Raw genomic sequence first — 12,227 nt, forward strand, 5'->3', positions numbered from 1 at the left:
CCTTTCTTATGCCCCTTGCCCTGTCACTATCACTCTCTGCCTCCCAATTCCTACCGCTATGCCTCAAGATCCTTCTGGCACACCAGGCTGGTAGATCTGAATCCCTTAAAACTACAACCTGACAATGACAGCATTTAATCTGGTTATCAATAGTGCTTTTCATAAGCTGTGTAGCTCAGACAGCCTGCATCCAGAGACTGTAGCCATTTGAGCAAAGAACCATTTGGTTATGAAGGACCCAGACCACTTTAACTCAGCTAAGCTTCCAGGTAGATGTCTACCCCTCCAGGTCCACACCTCATATGTAAGGCTGAATTCTTTTTTTCACACACCATTTTTCTTGCTTTTGCTGAACAGGATTATGACCATGGATATAACTCCTACACCCTGAGGTGTAAACAAATACTCAGGAAGGCCGACCTGCCTGAAAATTTCTGAGAACTTGACTTTAACCTGTCAGTAGGAATTTGAATGTTGACCTTCTGTCCAAGTAAGACTGGGAAAATCCAGCTCAAAGTCTACAAAGTGATCATATTAAAGAGGCCATTGTATTAGACTCTAAATAAGCCTAGTTTAGATGACCAAATATGCCATCTATCTTCTGTGGGCCTCAACTGAGCAGAACTGAATCCATGGTATTTTGCCAGCCTCCAACCAGTGTGAAGGGAAATGTCTGGAAAATACTTTAAAATTTTCAGAACCATAATGTCACCTTACTTGCATGGATCATTTTGCTTTATTTGCATCCGAGAGTTTTTTATACCCGTCACATGTAAAAGTGGCAAATTTGATTGTGTATTCTATTGGCCTGAGTTAGAGCACTGATAGACGCCAAGGCCGAGAGAAAGTGATGACTACTTTAACAAAATTCTGCAGTTTTATCTTGTTTGGCCACCTGCTGCAAGAAATGTTTACTACCAGAGCCAATAGCTGAAGGGTGCAGCCAATACAAGATGCAAATTGAGAACATTAGATTTTTTGACTGCTCTACAAAATGACCATATAACTTCCATGGATAAATTTTCACACTCCATAAATTACTAACCTTTCAGTAGGGAAGAAGAAAATGGACTATTCATTATTTTATACATTTTGGTTGCAGGAAATATTCAACAGTCAGAAGAGCAGAAGTAGGAGAGAAAACAATTCTGAACAGTTGGAGGATTGGAGTTTAGGCTGATAGTTTAAGTCGATTTTTACTGCCAATGATTTATAAAAAAAACTTTATAACATCAGTTGGAGTGTTCCTGCAGGATTGATATGATAATCAACCTTCTCATACTCTGTAGAATTGCTCAGCTGGAGACTTGATGTTTTACATTTGTGAGAAAATCTCAAGTTGATAGTCTCAAATCTGAGTGTGCTCCCACCCACTGTTCTGGTAAAACTATATTCCATTCTGAAAAGCAATCTTTTATGTCATGTGGAAAACAAATTTTAAACCAAATGATAATGCCTCACTCGGTGTAACTAAATCAGTTTGGACTCTGGATTTTTAAAATCTTTTTAAAAACTTTAAACTTTAAAATTCCTAAAAGGCTGGAGTCTATTATTCATTCATAGATGTTAGAATCAGTCATTAATAGCATCCTATACGGAAACATTCTAGAATTAGATAAATGTCTATGAGGAATTTTAAAAAGAACTGTTACTATGCTGATTTCTTCAATGAGAAGCTTGTGATAATCGTAAATATTTCACAAATGTATGGCACAGTGGAATGAGCTATTTATCGATAAAATAAGTTTTCAACAAATCATACAAACTAATCACTTGTTGCTCATAAACAATTACCAAAACATTACTTTTTTATTTGTTCATGGGATGTGTACAAGATCAGCATCTGTTGCCCATTCATTATTGCCCTTGAAAAGCTTGCAGTGTGTTATAGTGTTGAACTGTTTACACGCCACATCGTGGGCTCTTGGACTTTAATCCCATGAAAGTGAGGGAATGGCGATACAGTTCCACTTCGAGATGGTGTGCGTTTTGGAGGAGAACTTGCCCTGTCTTTCTAGTTCAAGAAGTTGCATGTTTAGAAGGTGCTATGGTAATAAATACAAATGGATATATAGATGTTCATACTTGTTTAACTGTAGTTTGTTTAAAAACTTGATTTCACAATGAATAAAACTGGGAAATTTCTCAGATTGATAGTCCTGATTATTTCTGTTTCATGAGTAAATGTTACACGTACTTTTATCTAGTCACTCAAACTATACACACAATTCTCTACTGCAACAGCAGGAACTGAATTTGTTTTCTGGTATTTGGGACTTTTGGTGAAACTGGGGAGGTGGGAAGGGGGCTGGTCATTGATCCTATCAGATGCCATGAATTAAGGGTCGAGTTATGGGCAGCAGATAGCTTAGCAGCAAAACTGTTTGAAGGAAGCTGAAAAGAATTGAGATTATTAACAAGAACATTTCATCAATTAGCATACCTCTGTATGGAATTAAAAACTGCTCTCTGAATTTATCATGTGGCATACAGAAGTCACATGCCATCAAAACCCGGACCATTCACAAGTGGCATTTTCCAATTGAGGTCTCAGTCTCTGAGGGGAAGTCTGTCCTTCTGCGACTGCCTTCTATTACAATCCAAACTTCCACTGAAAGAAGACAGAAGGCCAGCGAATGTATTAGGACAGCTTACAAATGTTGAGTGGCAACCTGTGCAGGAGGCAGGTGGCGCTGAGGAGCAGAGCTGTAACAGGGGAAAAGCAGCCCCGGGAAGATGACGGTCAACAGCTGGACAGTGCAGCGAGGGGCAGCTCTGAGTGACGAGGGTGACATCCAAAGTTGGGTACAAAAGCAGAAGTTGCTGGAAAAGCTCAGCAGGTCTGGCAGTTTCCATGAAGAAAAATCAGTGTTAATGCTTCAGGTCAGAAACTAGTTCTGAGGTAGGGTCACCAGACCCAAAACGCTAACTCTGATTTTTCTTCACAGATGCTGCCAGACCTGAGAAGCTTTTCCAGCAACTTCCGTTTTTGTATCACATTTACTCAGATTGCCAGTCTTTGTCGCCATTACTGGCCTTCCACTAGTACAGGGTGTAATAAAGTACTGACATGTGGCCATCAAACCTCAGTGATCAAGCTTGAAAGCTTCACCAACAGGAAGAATATCCACTCCATAAACATTCAGCTGGCCAGCAATCAACGAAAGTCCAGCCTACAGGTGTATACCCACATTTCTCGGGAAGCAATTCATGATGCCTATAAGCACCCCCAGCTGCTGCAGTTGTTTGAGCCATTTCCATATCTCCATAAATGGGCCCCAGTGTCAGGGGGCGCCACAGGTCAACCTGGGCCACCACTGAACAGACAATAGACCTACTGAAGATGCAATCCTGTCATCTGCAACACTCAGGAGGACCATTCTGAAAATGACCCAGTGAGCATTCCAGGAATCATTATTCATCACAACCTGGTGCTTCAGAGGAATAAGATGTTATACCCAAGAATGTGGCAAAAACTCACCTTTTCTTCAAATGAGGAGGATGTGGAAGAGGGGCCTGAGCAGGCAGGCCAGGACCAGCACCAGAAGCCGGAGCACTGGCGATGCAGTTGAGTAGGTTTGTGGCAATTGCATTCACTACTGCTTCCATTAGGCATGACGTACCTGAGCAGACTGGTACAGATGTTCCACAGGTCTATCTTCCCTACTTGTGATCAGGCATATCACTTTGCGGTGTCCATCAACCGGCACCTCCAAGCCCAGTGCCACATATAGTGAGATAGCCACAAGCTGCCTTCATCCTGAAGAACAGGTAAATCAAAGTCAATATTCCAGTTATTTGGAATTTCCTAAATAGGCCACACACAGCACCGACTTTAAAAAGGGGTGGGCAAAGCCAAGTGTTAAACCTCCAACTGCCAGATCTCAAGCAGCTGCAGGCAAAGCTCTGGAAAAAAATGCAATGTGATTAGAGGAGGTTTAGGCAGATTGGGATTGGGAGTGTGGTGGGAACAACGGAACTTGATTGGAGAAGAACCTACAGAAGTGCAATGCCAAGTGATTCACCAAACATTTGCAGTTTAGTTACAGGCTATTAAAGACAATACCCCTTGGAATCAGGTGATCCTGGCAGCCACCTTATACCTTCCTGAGGCCCACAGGGCCCTGACAAGCTGAGGGGCTCTTGCACAAGTGTATACTAGAGGCAGTCAAATCACTGCCAGAGGGGTTGAGGAGCTCTGTCCACATTGGAGCATCTTGAAAGGAGCTCTCATGTATGCCGAACTGCAGTTTCTCCTCCCTCTCAGTGTACAATGGGAACCTGCTCACTGTCTACTGGAGATGGAGGGGCACCAATGCACATAACTCATGGCCAAACAGATGGTATGCAGGTAAGGACATATTCCCATCAGCCACTGAGCAATTACGTTGATCTGGTTCCCCAGATGGTCACCAATCTCTCCTGGGAGAAATTAATATGCTCATATACAAGAGATTTGGCAGAACCCATGGCTCTGGTGGGTGGACTCCCTATCCTTGCATGACTGTACATACCCTATAGCATCTCCATTAGATGTTCCTCTGTTCTACATTGCAACACAAGCAAATTGAATGTGCCTGACACTGAAACCCATTATTAGCCAGTATGGGCTCTCAGCACTAAAGCTATATCTGTAAGAGAGCATTAGTTTGTTTTCTTTTTTTTATTCATTCATTGCATTTGGGTGTCCCTGTATATGTTAGCATTTATTGCCCTGGAGAATGTGGTGGTGAACCATTATCATGAACTGCTGTAGTTCTTGTGGTGTAGAGACATCTTCAGTGCTGTTAGAAACAGAGCAACATAGAAACTAGGAGCAGAAATAGGTAATTAGGCCCTTGGGACCTGCTTGTTGTTCAATATGATCATGGCTGATCCTCTATCTCAACACCACATTCCGTCTTTCTCTCCATATCCCTTGATGCATTTAATATTTGAAATTTTTAAATCTTTTTCATGATGAACTCAGTCATCAGTCTCCACAGCCTTCAGTGGTAGCAAATTCTACAGGCTGACCGCCCTTTGAAGAAATGTTTAATAATCACAGACCTAAACTGCATAACCCATATCCTGATACTGTGACTCCAGCCAGAGGAAACATTCTCCCTGCACTTATGAAGATCTAACAGAGCAGAACAGACTATCTTTCAATCAGAATTAGACAGATAATTGATTAGGAAAGGTTCAGAGGGACATAGGCCAAATGCAGGCAAATGGGACTGGTTCAGTTTAGGAAAACCTGGTTGGCATGTATGAGTTGGGCCTGTTTCTGTGCTATATGACTCTATGACTTTAGATCCAGTCTCATTTTTCTAAACTCTGGTGAATATGGGCCCAGTTGAACCAAACCAATAGAACTTTAGACAACAAGGTGCAGAGCTGGATGAACACAGCAGGCCAAGCAGCATCGTAGGAGCAGGAAGGCTGACGTTTTGGGCCTAGACCCTTCATCAGAAATCCTACGATGCTGTTTAGCCTGTTGTGTTCATCCAGCTCTGCACCTTGTTGTCTCAGATTCTCCAGCAACTGCAGTTCCTACTATCTCCAATAGAACTTTAATTAGGTCACACTTGTAATATTGCATACAGTTCTGGTCACCACATTACCAAAAGGATGTGGATGCTTTGGAGAGGGTACAGAAAATGTTTACCAGGATGTTGCCTGGAATGGGGGACTTTAGCTATGAAAAAGGTCAGATAGACTGGGTCTGTTTTTGCTGGAAGAAAGGAGGTTGAAGGACAACTTAATAGAAGTTTATAAAATAATGAATGGCATGGATAGAGTGAAAAATATGAGGCCTTTTCCCAAGATGGAGAAGTCAATTACTAGAGGCCACAGGTTCAAGGTGCGGGTGTTTAAAGAGATGTGCGAGGCATGTTTTTCATACAAAAGGGTGGTGTGTGCCTGGAACATGCTGCCAAAGGAAGTGATGGACGTAGACACAACAGCAGCGTTCAAGAAGCACCTAGATGAATACATGAATAGGAAGGGAATAGAGGGGACTGTACAAAATGATCAGAGGTATAGATACAGTAGACAGCCAGAGACTTTTTCCTAGGGTGGAGGTAGCTATTATGAGGGGGCATAGTTTTAAAGTGAGTGGAGGTAGATAAGGGGAGACGTCAGAGGTAGGTTCTTTACTCAGAGAGTGGTAGGGGCGTGGAATGCATTGCCGGAGAGGGTAGTGGAGTCGGCCTCATTAGGGGCATTTAAGCAACTATTACATAGGCATATGGATGATAGTATAAGGTAGAGGTGGAGGTTAGATAGATCTTAGGATTAGGGTAAAAGTTCAGCACAACATTGTGGGCCGAAGGGCCAATACTGTGCTGTACAGTTCTATGCTCTATGTTCTATGTTCTATGTAAGTGAAGACAGTTTTATTATAGAAGGGCAAAATGTGTCGGCACAGGCTTAGAGTGCCAAAGGACTTATTTCTGTGCTATATTGCTATAGAATCATTGAGATATACAGCAAGGAAACAGACCCTTCGGTCCAACTCATCCATGCCGACCAGATATCCTAAATACATCTAGTTCTATTTCCCAGCATTTGGCTCATATCCCTCTGAACTGTTCCTATTCATGTACCCATCCAGATGCCTTTTAAATGTTGTAACTGTACCAGCCTCCACCACTTCCTCTGGCAGCTCATTCCATCCATACACCATCTGCCATGTGAAAAATTTACCCCTTAGATCACTTTAAAATCTTTCCCCTCTTACCTTAAAACTATGTCCTCTAGTTTTGGAGTCCCCCACTCCTGGGAAAATACCTTATCTATCTGCCCTATCCATGTCCCTCATGATTTTATAAACCTCTATAAAGTCACCCCTCAGCTTCCAACGCTGCAGGGAAAATAGCCCCAGCCTATTCAGGCTCTCGCTTTGGCTCAAACCCTTCAACCCTGGTAACATCCTTGTAAGTCTTTTCTGAATCCTTTCAAGTTTCACAGCATACTTCCTATAGCAGGGAGAACAGAATTGCACACAATATTCCAAAAGTGGCCTAAACAATGTCTTGTACAGCCGCAACATGTCCTCCCAACTTCAATATTCAATACACTGACCAATAAAGGCAAGCATACCAAACACCTTCTTCACTATCCTACCTCCCTGCAACTCCACTTTCAAGTAACTATGAACCTGCACTCCAAGGTCTCTTTGTTCAGCAACACTTCCCAGGACCTTATCATTAAGTGTATAAGTCCTGCCCTGATTTGCCTTCCCAAAATGTTATACCTCACAGTTATCTCAACTAAACTCCATCTGCTATTCCTCAGCCCATTGGCCCAACTGATTAAGATTCGATTGTACTGGGAGGTATTCTTCTTTGATGTCCACTACACCTCCAATTTTGTATGATCTGCAAACTTACTAACAATACCTCCTATGCTCACATTCAAATCATTTATATAAATGACAAAAAGCGGGGGACTCAGCACCGATCTTTGTGGCACACTGCTAGTCACAGGCCTCCACCATCATCCTCTGTCTTCTACCTTCAAGCCAGTTCTGTATGCAAATGGATAGTTCTCCCTGTATTCCATGTGATCTAACCTTGCAAACCAGTCTACCTTGTCGAGTGCTTTACTGAAATCCATATAGATCACATCCACTGCTCTGCCCTCATCAATCTTCTTCGTTACTTCTTCAAAAGATTCAATCACAAAGCCCATGTTGACTATTCCTAATCACTCCTTGCCTTTCCAAATACAAGTCAATCCTCTCCCTCAGGATTTCCTCCAACAACTTGCCCACCACTGATATCAGTCTCACCAGTCTACAATTCCCTGGCTTTTCCTTAGCACCTTCCTCAAATAATGGCACCAAATTAACCAACCTCCAGTCTTCCAGCATCTCACCTGTTGCTATCGATGATACAAATATCTGAGCAAGGTGCCCAGCAATCACTTCCGTAGCTTCCCACTGTATTCTACTGTACACCTGATCAGGTCCTAGGGATTTATGCGTTTTAAGACATTCAGCACCTCCTCTCTGTAATATGGGCATTTTTCATGATGTTGTTATTTATTTCCCCGTGTTCTCTATCTTCCATATCCTTCTCCATATTAAACACTGATGCAAAATACTCGTTTAGTTTCTCCCCCATCTCCTGTGGTTCCACACATAGACATGCCTTGCTGATCTTTAAGGGGCCCTATTCTCTCCCTAGTTACCTTTTGTCCTTAATGCATTTGTAGAATCCCTTTGGATTCTCCCTCACCCTATTTGCTAAGGCTATCTCACGTTCCTTTTTTGCTCTCCTGATTTCCCTCTTAAGTATACTCCTACTACCTTTATACTCCTCTAGCGATTCGCTCAATCTCTGCTGTCTATACCTGACATATGCTTCCTTCTTATTCTTAACGAAAACCTCAATTTCGCTAGTCATCCAGCATTCCCTACAGCTACCAGCCATGGTCTTCACCCTGACAGGAACATACTGTCTCTGGACTCTCATTATCTCATTTGAAGGCTTCCCATTTTCCAGTCATACCTTCACCTGTGAGTATCCATCCCCAATCAACTTTTGAAATTTCTTGCCTAATGTCATCAAAATTGGCCTTCCTCAAATTTAGGACTTTAACTTTTAGATCTGGTCTATCCTTCTCCATCACTACTTTAAAAGTAATAGGATCATGGTCACTGACCACAAAGTGCTCCCCCCCGACACCTCAGTCACCTGCCCTGCCTTATTTCCCAATGGTCGTCAAGTTTCGCACCTTCTCTGGTAGGTATATCCACATACTGAATCAGAAAATTTTCTTCTATTTACATAAATTCCTCTTCATCCAAGCCCTTAACACAACTGCAGTCCCAGTCTATGTTTGGAAAGCAAAATTCCTCACCATAACCACCTTATTATTCTTACAGATATCTGAGACATCCTTCAAATTTCCCGCTGACTACTGGTGGGGGGGTCTATAGTACAAGGATGGTCATCCCTTTCTTATATCTCAGTTTCACTCAATTAACTTCCCTGGATGTATTCCCAGGAGTATCCTCCATATATACAGCCGTAACGTTATTGCTAATCAAAAACGCCACTCCCCCTCTTCTCTTGCTCCCGTTTCTATCCTTCTATAGCATTAAGCTGCCAGTCCTGTCCATCCCTGAGCCACATCTCTGAAATTGCTATGATATCCAGTCCCATGTTCCCAACCATGCCCTGAGTTCATCTGCCTTAATTATTGGGCCTTTTGCATTGAATTAAGTGCAGTTTAATTTAACAGACCTACCTCATTCTCAGCTTTGTTCCTGCCTGCACTGCCTATTTGACTTACTCCTTTTCGCAACTCTACCAGTCTCAGACTGATCTCTTTCCTCACTATCTCCCTGGGTCCCACATTGTCCCCTTATTGGTTTAAATCCTCCTGAGCAGCACGAGCAAATCTTCCTGGCAGTATATTAGTGTCCTTTCAATTCAGGTGCAATCTATCCTTCTTATATAGGTCACTTTTACCCAGAAGACACTCCAACGATCCAAAAATGTGAATCCTTCTCCCCTGCACCAGCTCCTCAGCCATGCATTCATCTGCTCTATCCTTCTATTCCTACCCTCACTAGCTCATGGAACCGGGAATAATCCAAATTTTACTGCCCTTGAGGACCTACTTTTTAAATTCCTGCCTAACCTCCGACATTCCCTCTTCAGAATCTCATCTTTTTTCTTTTCCCATGCCATTAGTTCCAATGTGTACAATGATCTCCTCTTGGTCCCTCCCCATTTTGAGAATATTTTGCACCCTCTCTGACATATCCTTGACCTGGCACAAGGGAGGCAACACACCATTCTGATGTCTTGCTGTGAGCTGCAGAAATGTCTGTTTGTGCCTCTGACTAAAGAGTCCCCTATCACTATCAACCACTTGGAATCTGACACACCCCTCGTTACATTAGAGCCAATCTCTGTCAGTGCTCCATTCGCCTGAGAGTCCATCACATTCTACATTTTCCAAAACAGCATACTTGTTTGAGATGGGGATAGCCACAAGAGACTCCTGCACTACCTGCCTCCCTCCCCTACATTTCCTGGAGGTCACCTGTCTACCTGACTGTATCTTTGGTTTATCTCTCTCCCTGCAACTACCATCCATCACAACCCCTAGCTCCTGTAAATTCTTCATTGCCTCTAACTGCCACTCCAACCAATCCATGCGATCCAATAGGATTCACAACCAAGCATGCTTCCTGCAGACATAATCATCAGTAACATGGAAACTCTCCCTAATCGCCCACATCCAACAGGAAGAGCACATCATTCTACTGAAGGCCATCTTTGCACCTGAACAATCTACAGACCTAGAAAATATCACAGTCTTACTGCTCTAAAAACATTGATCCAGGCTAGCTTATGACCTACATTTTTATGCTTTTAAAGTTTAATCAAGACACAGACCTCAATAAAAACATTCAAAAAGAACCCACTCTACTCACTATTGTAGATTGACAAAAACAAGTAAGATTACACATTAAACCTAGCCACTTAACTGCTCTCCTGCTGTGACCTCCTCCACCACACAGGGTTTTCTCCAAGGTCAGCTGTGAATTTTGCTGTTTGTTTATTTTTCTTAGAATGAACTCAAGGTCCAGAGATACATTTAACAAATATCAAAGGCAGTAACTGTGCAGATTCTCTGCTGGGTCATACTGCAGTATAGGTCTCTTTCTCCACTTGAAACACACCCCATGTGATCACTGCCTTTGTCTCCCTTCCTCCTTTTTTAAAGTGCTGTTGTTTTGATCGTTTTTTTCCCCAAATTTCCAAAACAATGCAACAGCTTACAAAACAGTAATTACTGCTCCTGGAATTCGAGGAAATCAGCTCCAATACTGAAAATACCTCCAAAAAGAGCAGCTCTTACCACCACAACTTTTTCCCGTCCTCCATCTTGGATTACCCAGAATCCTTCTTTAATCTTTTTTGTTTTTTCAATCTTTCCTCTTATGGCAGATCTGCCATCTGCAGTATCAGACTATTGAACCTTCACTGCACTCCTTCGATGGCAAGTATATCTTCTCTTGATTAGGGAGACCAAAACTTCATACAGTACTCCAGGTATGGCCCTGTATAATTGTAGTAAGACATCCCTACTTCTGAACTCAATTCTCTTGCGATGAAGGCCAACATACCATTTGTTTTCCTATTACCTTGCTGCACCTGCTGTTTACTTTCATTGATCAGAGCACAAGAACACAGATACCTTTGCACATCCACATTTCCCAATATATCACCATTTAAATAATACTCTGCCTTTCCGCTTTTCATTCTGAAGTGTATCAAATTCCATTCATTCACATTGTACTGTGTAACGATGTAACTGTGCCTTTAGGAGAGATTTGTGCTGTTTCTCTTGCAGAATGGTGTTGCCACAGTGGTATCGGAATGTCTGGGACCAAAAGTAGGCAGCACGGTGGCTCAGTGATTAGCACTGCTGCCTCACAGCTCCAGGGACCCAGGTTTGACTCCACCCTCAGGTGATTGTCTGTGTGGGGTTTATGCATTTGCCCCATTTCTACGTGGGTTTTCTCCAGGTGCTCTGGTTTCCTCCCACAGTCCAAAGATATTCAGGTAGATTGGCCATGCTAAATTGCCCGTAGTGTCCAGGGGTGCACAGGCTAGGTGGGGTAGCCATGGGAAATACAGGATTACAGGGATGGGGTAGGTCGGAGTGGGTCTGGGTGAGATGCTCTTCAGATGGTCGGTGAGGACCTGATGGGCTGAAGGGCCTGTTTCCATGTAATAGAGGTTCAAAAGAAAAGGTTCCACATTCCAAGCCAGCATGGACAGACAGTATAAGTGAAAAAATTAATGCTGTTTTGCTAATGATTTGCTAATGATGGGTGGGAATGATAGATTCTTGGGGAATACCATACGTAACGATCAAGTGGGAGCAGAAAGAAACGATTGCTTGTGATAATCTGGCTACAGTTAGTTAAGAATGGGACAAGTTGAAAATTGACAACAATGGTTTTGGATGAAGATGATGTGGTTAATTATGTCAAAGGGTGTAGACAAGTTAAGAAGGTTAAGGAGAGAAAATTCGTCATTATCACATTGGATGTAATGGAGAGTTTGATAAGAGTCTTTTCATACTGTGGTAGGGTTTTATTTTTAGGATATTGGAGCTGACAACATTTTCAAGGACTTTAGAGGTTGCAATGAGATTGGAGTTGGCATGTTAATTTGCAGATGTAGTAGTGTTGTCGTTACAAGGAAAAGAGT

The sequence above is a fragment of the Rhincodon typus genome, chromosome 8, assembly GCF_021869965.1.
Source record: "Rhincodon typus isolate 14 chromosome 8, sRhiTyp1.1, whole genome shotgun sequence".
In the NCBI taxonomy this organism is placed as follows: Eukaryota; Metazoa; Chordata; class Chondrichthyes; order Orectolobiformes; family Rhincodontidae; genus Rhincodon; species Rhincodon typus.